Below are 8841 nucleotides of genomic sequence, written 5' to 3' on the forward strand. Positions count from 1 at the left end.
TCTGAGGGAATTTGTGTAGGTTGGGATTGGCTTGTGTGTTTTATGTATCTCAGATAAAAACGTATACATTTAGATAAAATAATCTGTCATGTACATAAATGAAAACATGTGACTGAGTAGCTGTTGCATGTCAGCAATTCATGAGCTGATCAAACAAACACATGAAAAAATGTCTATCAGTGTATAGGCCTACAATATAAACAAAAGTTCATTAGAATTCATTTTAAAAAGCTCCAGGCAAAGATCACCAACTTCCTTTATTATTCATACTTATTCACTTCTCATGAATAATATTTCACATGGTTTTTACTACACCGTGATGATGATCTCAGGGTTTTTCTATAACTCATTCTCTCATCTCTGCCTGTAAGCATTGTGATTAATATACAGCAGCATTTGATTTCCTGTTAATGTGAAATACCATTTGTGTGGGAAGATCCAGATTCCTCTGAATCACGTAGCTTGCCTGGATTTCTTTGAAAGGTTTTACCCAACCCACATCCTGTTTACCTCAGTCTCACAAAGATTCTGCTTCATTAACATATCCTTGCTCATTCTGTATTACCTGCACTTGTTTTTATGAGTCTCTTTTTCCCTTCACACTGTCACATAATATCTTGTTTGACACTCTCTCAGTTGATCATGAATCCTGTGAACTATGGACTCAAGGCCAACTTAAAGATCACATTAATGTGTCTCTCTGAGCTGTTTTTTGCACTGTCATGATAGAGGTAAAAGATCAAGTGACAAGGCACAGAAGCGTTCTCCATATTTGAAGAACACGGCAGATGTGGTTTTAGGGTAACATGCTGCAGTTCTCTATAGGATGACTGGACTCCTTTGTGTTGAAGTGGACAAAAGTACAGAGCTCTTCTTGTTTTTTGTTTTTTTGCACGTGTTTTGTGGTGATTTCAAATGTATAGATGTAGGCATCGGTGTGCTCTCATGTGTTAGTGCTTAGTGTACATTTTATTTTTGTGCACAAACATGTTTTCTCCCTTGTTGTTGTATATCATAATAATGAAGATTCATGCTCGCTAACCAAGAATTCATTTATTTAATCAAAATCTAGTAAAAACAGCTATTGAATAACTGTTTTATTTGTAAATATTGGAATAGTAATTTATTCATGTGAGGACAAAACTGAGTTATAAGCAGCCATTACTCCAGTCTTCAGTGCCACTTGAATCTTCAGAAATAATTCTAATTGGCTGATTTTAATATCCAGAATTTAAACTGATTATATAGTTTGTTTGTATCTTAATAATGTTGTATATTGTATCATAGTGTTGCTGATCATAATAATGTTAATGCCAATAATAATATACTTCACTGTTAGATTTCTGCTTATTTTACCATTTAGGTACTTTACGACCATGGCTTTCTTTCTTTTCTTGTTTTTAAAAGTAAAATCAGGGTAAAATCTGTTGAAAATGACTGAACTTAACCACACTAGGTACATTTGAACTCACGTGAGAAGACACCAGATGACAGAAAACCACTTGCTTGCTGCATTACTGATCACATGTTTGAAGTATAACATTTTTATTACTTGTGTCAAGTGACTGACTGTATCTGTGTCCTAAAAACTTGTCAATATCTGACAATATCTGGCCACAATTTATTTTTTACCATCTAACACATGAGTGCCATATAACAACAAAATAACTGCTTAACCATGACTAATGTTTTTCAGGAATTTTTTCTCAACCAACATATACATAACATAGGCTAACATAAAGTTGCTACTGACACACAAATCAGCGCATACAAAGTTGACCCTTACACATTTTTGCATCATTTTGTATACTATAACAACTCTATTATTATTTGTTTTATTTAATATATATATATATATATATATATATATATATATATATATATATATATATATATATATATATATATATATATATATATATATATATATATAATCAGATTTTTTTTTATTTTAACACCATTTTCCACGAAGTTTGGAAAAACAATTACAATACATGGCCAGCAGAGGTCGTTTTTGTTTCTCTTCATGTAAGTGTGAAACACACCTGACAAAACTTTAAAGGTCACATACCATTTCATGTGATTTCTGAATAATGGCTCACACTTGAAACTGAGTATGAAATGACTCAATGTCATCCTTATTCTGTAAAAGTGCAGTAATGTATTGCATGAAAAACAGAATAACTCACTGCTTTGTTCTTGTTCTGGCCTATTTATTTAAAGGATCTTTGTGGCATGCATTTTTGCTACATATATATTAATAATCAACTTTCTGTTTTGTCTTAAAACATAAATATATAGTCCCGGTTGACAGACAGATATTTTGTACCAGCTGGCTGTCATGTTTTACAGTTTTGGCAGGGGAGTCTTAGAGGAACCAACTATCTGTGCACCCGTTTATAATTTCATGACCAGACAAGAGTGAGTTTGTGACCAACAACATCAGTGATAAGCCTGGAACATCTTTCCTTCCAGAGGAACATAAACACAGTCTGATCAGTATCAAAATCTGGGCTACAGCAGCCCATAATTACACAAGACACAAAAATAAATCAAGGCTTTCTGTCAGTGACCTTACATGTCTGTGACAAACATGTTAGTTGGAAATGTTTCTTTGGTTCTTGCTCTAGAAATTTGGATGACACAAAGACAAATCCGATTTTTAACTTACAACCCAATTTTGAAATATGAAGTATTCTTTTTAATATTTCATAACAATAGACATCTTTAAGATAATAGAAATAGGCCATTACTAGAACAAGGCAACACATTTAAATGCATGTTTAATATTGAAATACAAACAATTTCTTACATTTTTTTCTTAAAAGAACATCTATTCATTTTTAATTCAATAAAGTAGACTCACACATAAAAAAATACACCAGAAGTGACATTCCCCTTATAATAACATTTACAGAATCTCTCTGAAGTGGTTCATTAACCTGGAAAATCACATCATTTTATCTCACTCTTTAATGATAAGGTATGGTTTATTAATTATTTCTGAGTTCTCTCAGATTTATTCTAGCTGTTTCACACCATGGCACGTATTCCAAGAAAAAGAAAAAAAAACTAATAGCACTGGCTGAAAGTGTATTTTAATTGAAACACAGAAATACTGATGTATATATAAATAAAAGTACTGTACATGGGAAGAAAAATAATGCAATGAAACAAGACAAACACATTGCTGCCATCGTTGTTCAGTCAATATAAACAGCCAGATTGTTTACAAATGTATCATTCTATATACTGCACCATGCAATGTTTCTTACGTCTCACCGTTCCAAACAGAGGCTGGATTTTTACACCACAATAAATTAGTTTAAAAAAGATCAAAAAACAGAAAGACCATGTCGTCTAGCACCCCTTCCTCCCCTAGGCGTTCTCTCCTCGCCCTATGTTCATATCTCCATGGTGCACACAAATAGTCCTGGAGCGTGTTCAGAGCGTGTGCAGAGCTGGTGAAGAGAGCTGCTGTGCGTGGGGACTAAAGAAACAACAGTTCCGCTACAATGGGCCAAACTGCAGGCTTTAATTGGATGGTCGATGAAGGGCTTCTCATTAAAACCAGTAGAGCTCCTTCCCTTTCTTGTGGTGCTGGAGACCTGCCGTGCAAAGCAGACATGAACACAATGGCTGAACACAAGAGGAACCATTCACACACACAATCTCCATGGTGGCGACAAACTCTTTATATAATAAGCACCAACAGCTGAGGCCAAACAATCCATTTCCTGCCATTAACCTGGAGGGTGTATGTCTCGTTTGCTTTAAACATAATTCATGCACTTTTCTAAACAGAACACTGCACAAACTTCATCGGTGATTTGCTGGTAAACTCTCAGTTAGTTTGGAAAATGAATTTCTGTATAGCACATGTGAAAGCTTAATGGCTTCATTTCACAAACTGAGAGTTTACCAGCAAATTACTGATGAAGTTTGCAGTGTTCAGATTTTAAAAAAAAAAGTGTATAATTTATGCTGCCAGAAAAATTAAAAAAAATTATAATTTTGTGTGCAGTTGTGAACATTAACATATAAATACATTATTTATCTGGTATAATGTTTATTTTTTTAAACATCACCTTCATTAAATATGAAAGCAAATATTTAATAAAAAAGATTAATTACAGTAACCTCAGCACTTGCATTTTGTTTCCCTACATAAGATCACCTTCCATGTTGAGAGCCAGACTCTGTGCCACTTCCCCAGGCGGAAGCAGCCCTGGCCATGTTGGGGTGGGTTCCAGCTTTCCCACATCATAATGCCCAGGCAGCGTTGGCAGATGAGGCGGCCGGACGGCAGGCATCAGTAGGGGTCCGTAGTGGGCATCCAGCCCAGGAGGGGTGTACAGTTCGTGTAAGGGCCGTGGGGGGGGATAGGGCTGGCTCTGAGAGTAGCTCCAGGACTCTGATGGGTGCGGGTGAGCGTGTGTATGAGGCAGACCCGGGTGCAGGGCCTGGGCGTAGGGGTCCATAGCATAAGTGGGAGCACCTGTGGGATCACAAAGGGGTCGGCTGGGTGGAGAGCGGTAGTTACTGTCCCAGAAAGATGGAGGGAAACTACGCCGACTGGTTGAGGATGAAGCATCTAAAGGGGAGAGAAAAGAATCAGAATGACAAAGAGAAACAAAAAGCAAAGGATGTAATGGGATGATTGCTTGGAGAAAAACTACTGTAAATTTTGATATATTTTCATATATTTGGATTGTAAATATTGGCAGATTTGTAAGTCAGTGGGATAGTTACACAAACAACAACGATCTACCAGTTCAAGCAAAGCATGCTTACTGTTATGTCTTAGGCCTCATAGTAGACAATAGAGCAATATACTGCGTATTATTATTACCTGCTGCCACACAGATCTAAAATAAACATGCAGTTTACCTCCACAGACATAACCGTCTGTTTTTGTAACATGTGTGCTTTTAACATAAACGTGTGTATTTGACAGTTTAAGTGCAATAAGACATAAAAGAGAACTTAGTTTAGTAACGTTACTCACATGCCTTATTCCATGGAATTTACCTGTTTCCCTCTAATTCTCTGATTTCCTGCCTCCACAATTTTTCTTAATTTTGTCATTAACCATTTAATATCTCTTTTGATGATGTTGTTGTTTATTTTATTTAATTTTTTTTTTTTTTTTTTTTACAAATAAAACCACCAAAATCAATACAGTACAATCAAAAATATCTGTATTTCTTCTGTTTATTAAAATCCTTATAAAGGTTGAAAAAAAGCACCAGAAATCAATCCATCAGCCCTTAATGAAAAGTTAATTTCTGTCACTGCTACTGTTGCTATGGTGACCTCCTCAGGAGCATATGAGCCCAGTTCACGAGCATCTCTCTTCTGTGTGCTCTGACTAACTTGTAATCCCAAGTTTTGGTAACTGAAATGTTGTCTAAACAATGTTGAAACACTGAAACTCCCTTTGGAGTGTTCAAGCTTTAATTAGAGGGGTCCGACCCCCTAAAACCCCCCATATAATGTGCACGCTGGTGTCGGTTAGTTATCATATTATTAGAGGTCCAGCTGAGATGACATTTCTCTGTGTCTCATTTGTCCACATATAAGGCCGTTGCACCTTGGACTTTCAGGTCAGGCTTGTCACATGATTTCACATGATTTCCAGCCCCATGCCCTCAGATGTCTTTCTGGTTGAATCATATGGTGTTCCATTTGCTTCTAAAGAGCTTAGCACACATCACAGAAATACACACGGCCACATGAGAGAGATGAGAGATGGACACAGAGAGAGGGAGAGCTAGAAAGGAGTAAGAAAACGCATCAAAGAAATACAAAAGATGAAGAGGTCAAGATATTGACAAGCAACAAAAGTGCAGAAGAAAGACGAGAAAAAGGCGCAGACTTCTGTCTGCTGTAAAGGCTATATAAGGCACAAAGTTAAACCTGGAGGTGGTCTTCTCCTTCTTCTGTCATATAGGCCCCCCAGCACCTCCACAGACCTGCAGACCCCTGTCTCTGCTCGTGCCCCCACCTGTTGTTTTTACTAACCCTCCGGCCCCCGTAACCCCTCAGAGAATGTGGAGGGAGGGGTGAAGTATGTTTTTAGCTGTTACTTTTATGTTTAGAATTCCTCTGAAAAAAGACACCGGTGATGTGGTCATAATCAGAGGAGGGGTGGGCGAGCTCCTCATAAATCTGACGCTTGGTATTGTGAGCTGTTTGAACGTGATATGAGCTCGAGCCACTGCGCTTACCGCCACGTATAAACATAGTATCTGTTGGGAGGCAGGCAGCGTCTGAGAGGCCAGATGAAGATGTCATGGGGAGGGAGGGAGGGAGTGAGGGAATATACCAAAGGTTCATTAAGGTAAACACACACAAATTAAGCACCACCTTGCATAGCAGACACTTGTGCAAGTTGGTATTCAACAGACTACTCACGCTATCTCAGCTGGCGGCTTAAAAGGGACAGAAAGTGAATGACATTTGTGACTATTTGTGACTGTGCAACTGTGGTCATTTTTTGTTTGCTCCTGTTCTGATCCTTGCTAGTTCAAACAAAAGTGATATGTTGGTAATCATTTATTCACCTTCATGATGCTGTGAGCTCATATGGTTTTTCTTTCTTCTGCTTGAAACTTATGGACCTCTTTGACTTTCACTGTAAAACGTGATAACCTGCAATGTTACCTTAAAGAGTTATTTCTACCTGACTGAACCCATACAAATAATTGTTTTTGTTATGAATTGATGTATATAGGTTGATTTAGTGATATTAAATAATATTTTTGATTTCAATAAAACCAGTTAATTTATATGTTACCCTTTTTTGGTTATGAACATTTGTGTACATGTATACAAACAGCTGAAACATTCCTCAAAATGTCTTCTTTTGCATTCCTCAAAATAGTAATTCTAAAAGGTGTTTTTCGTATTGATTCAATAGAAGAGCCATTTTGAGTTCCCCAAATAACTTTCTTAAAAAAAAAAAAAAAAGAAAAAAAAACTTCTTAGTGTAACGAATATTTAAATAATATGAATCTTTTTCTACTATAAAGAACATTTTGTGCAATGGTAAGGTAAACCAGTGATGCCCATACAGAACTTTTATTTTTACGTGTGCAGAGGAAAATAAGCCACACCGGTTTGGAATGACTTGAGGAAATAATGACATGGCTAAATAATGACAAAATTGCATCATTTTGAATAAATTGTAAAATTGATCATTCATTTCTAACTGATTTTATTCTAATAAGACGCTTCATTCAGTTATATTTAATTCAAGTTGATTTGATTAAGTTCAGTGCATTTTATTTTGATTTGTGTATGCAAATTATTTGCAGTAATTTTAAATTCCCTTGCATCTGTCTTCATTCAAACTAATGGGTGATTTTACCGCACTCTCACCTGTGCTGGGATCACTGTGCCTCTTTTTTGCCCTCTGCCTCCATGTAGGTGCTGAGAGCTCTGGAGAAGTGTTCATCCACCACGCTGCTAATGTCTCCTTGGTAGTAGGTAAAGAGGACACATCGTGAGCTCAGGTATTCTGCCTCCCTGACCTCTTTGCCCTTCATAGCCTCCTCTGCTTGTCCAGATGAAGGATATGGTGATGGGGACAGACCCCCTGAGCTGGAGCTTCCAGCAGAAACTGGGACACCCTCCGAGCAGCACGGGGTCGCCATGCTGTCCATCGGATCCCTACAGCGAGACAAGGTGCTTCTCAGACCAAGGGGTGCCTAAGAAAAAGAAGTAGCTGAGAAACATTGCGACACATTCTGTTTTTGTGTGTGTGTCTGACTGTGTCGGTGTTTATGTATGCTTGTGTGTGTGTGTGTGTATGTGTGTGTGTGTGTGTGTGCATGTATCTGCCAATTATGAATGTATATAGGTGTGTACGACAGTTGCAATCATATATATTTTTTTACTTTCGGAATTTGAGTATCTAAAAAAAATATTTGGTAAAAAAACATAAAAACAATCAAATCATACTATTGAGGTGATACGCAGTACGTACGCAATATCAGTATTTTAGTATTAAGCGGACTGTCACTTTTTCATGTGTAGCAGATGTTCTGACAATTTGTGCTTACCCTAAACTTACCCTATAAAACAATTCAAATATATTTTTGGGCAGCACAATCTGATAGGTATTAAGTTTAAGAGTAGTAAGTAATAAGTAATAAGGTTAAAACTTTTTTATTATTATTTTTTTTCCCCACTGATCATACTTGTATATATTCAGAGTAAAGTCAACTATATAATGATTTTAACTATAGAGTTTTATAAGTTTGTACTGAAAGACTGAACAGTGTTCTCGGACAGTCAGATCAAGACAAGTGACCACCTGTGTTGTGAATGCTAGTTCGTATTTATTTGTGCAATTTATCAGTCACAATATTTGTTGAACACACTTGTTTGATATTTTAGTAGCATATATTACCTTCGATACGTTTGCTATTTCATGATTTTTTTTCTGTTTAAATGTAGCTGAAAAGTCCATGTAAACGGTTTAATGTCAGGTTCCACTTACCATGTAATGTGAAAAAACGCCCCACGAATGAAATGCATATTTTTAACTGTATTTCTGTGCAATAATGGAAAGGTTCGACTGCTTGAGATGGCCGAGAATTTAAGATTTGTGCTGATATGTGATATTCACTGGAATGTGACAACTTGCCCCGCTCTAACATAGGCTAACTCATACACAGAGCAAACAAACAAAATCCTGATATAAACATTAAAAAGTGTAAAACTGCACACTTGCATGTCTTATTTAATTATGCATTTCCCATAGCAATGCATTGCGCGGAAACCTGCTTACCGGTAAAGTGCTGATGAACGCTGAAGCTTTGTGCGCGTACGGTG

General features: G+C 36.9%; 1 pseudogene; it reads right to left on the reverse strand.

Annotated features, from left to right (window-relative positions):
• Positions 1–1942: 1942 nt before the first annotated feature.
• Positions 1943–8839, reverse strand: LOC113116890 (transcription cofactor vestigial-like protein 2; annotated as a pseudogene).
• Positions 8840–8841: the final 2 nt, after the last annotated feature.

Source organism: Carassius auratus, chromosome 17 (genome assembly GCF_003368295.1).
Source record: "Carassius auratus strain Wakin chromosome 17, ASM336829v1, whole genome shotgun sequence".
NCBI classification, from domain to species: Eukaryota; Metazoa; Chordata; class Actinopteri; order Cypriniformes; family Cyprinidae; genus Carassius; species Carassius auratus.